Genomic DNA, 349 nt, shown 5'->3' with positions numbered 1-349 from the left:
ACATTCAAACCTTGGGTGGATCTGCGATGACCTCACCCTTGGTAGGCTCAAACCATTTACCATGTTGCCGTTTCTCCCAATAACCGCGCGCTTCTCCCCTCTGTAGATCCAGGGTTGAAGAGACTTCGGATCTGGCAAATTCGTCCACTTGGCGTAAGCTAGATACCTTGACAACTGACACTTCATGTAGATCACGGGTATTATCGACTGGATCTAGGGGCCTGCTACCTGGATCTAGCGCCATCTTGTTCACAAACGCATAAATGCAATACCTAGAACGCTCGGCTCGTACCGGATTCAAACCCGGCGAGCGTCCTAGTTGAACATCTTCTCCTGAACCTCTGGCAAC

Source organism: Phytophthora infestans, genomic scaffold (genome assembly GCF_000142945.1).
Source record: "Phytophthora infestans T30-4 supercont1.77 genomic scaffold, whole genome shotgun sequence".
Taxonomy (NCBI): Eukaryota; Oomycota; class Peronosporomycetes; order Peronosporales; family Peronosporaceae; genus Phytophthora; species Phytophthora infestans.
This window is presented reverse-complemented; position numbering follows the sequence as displayed.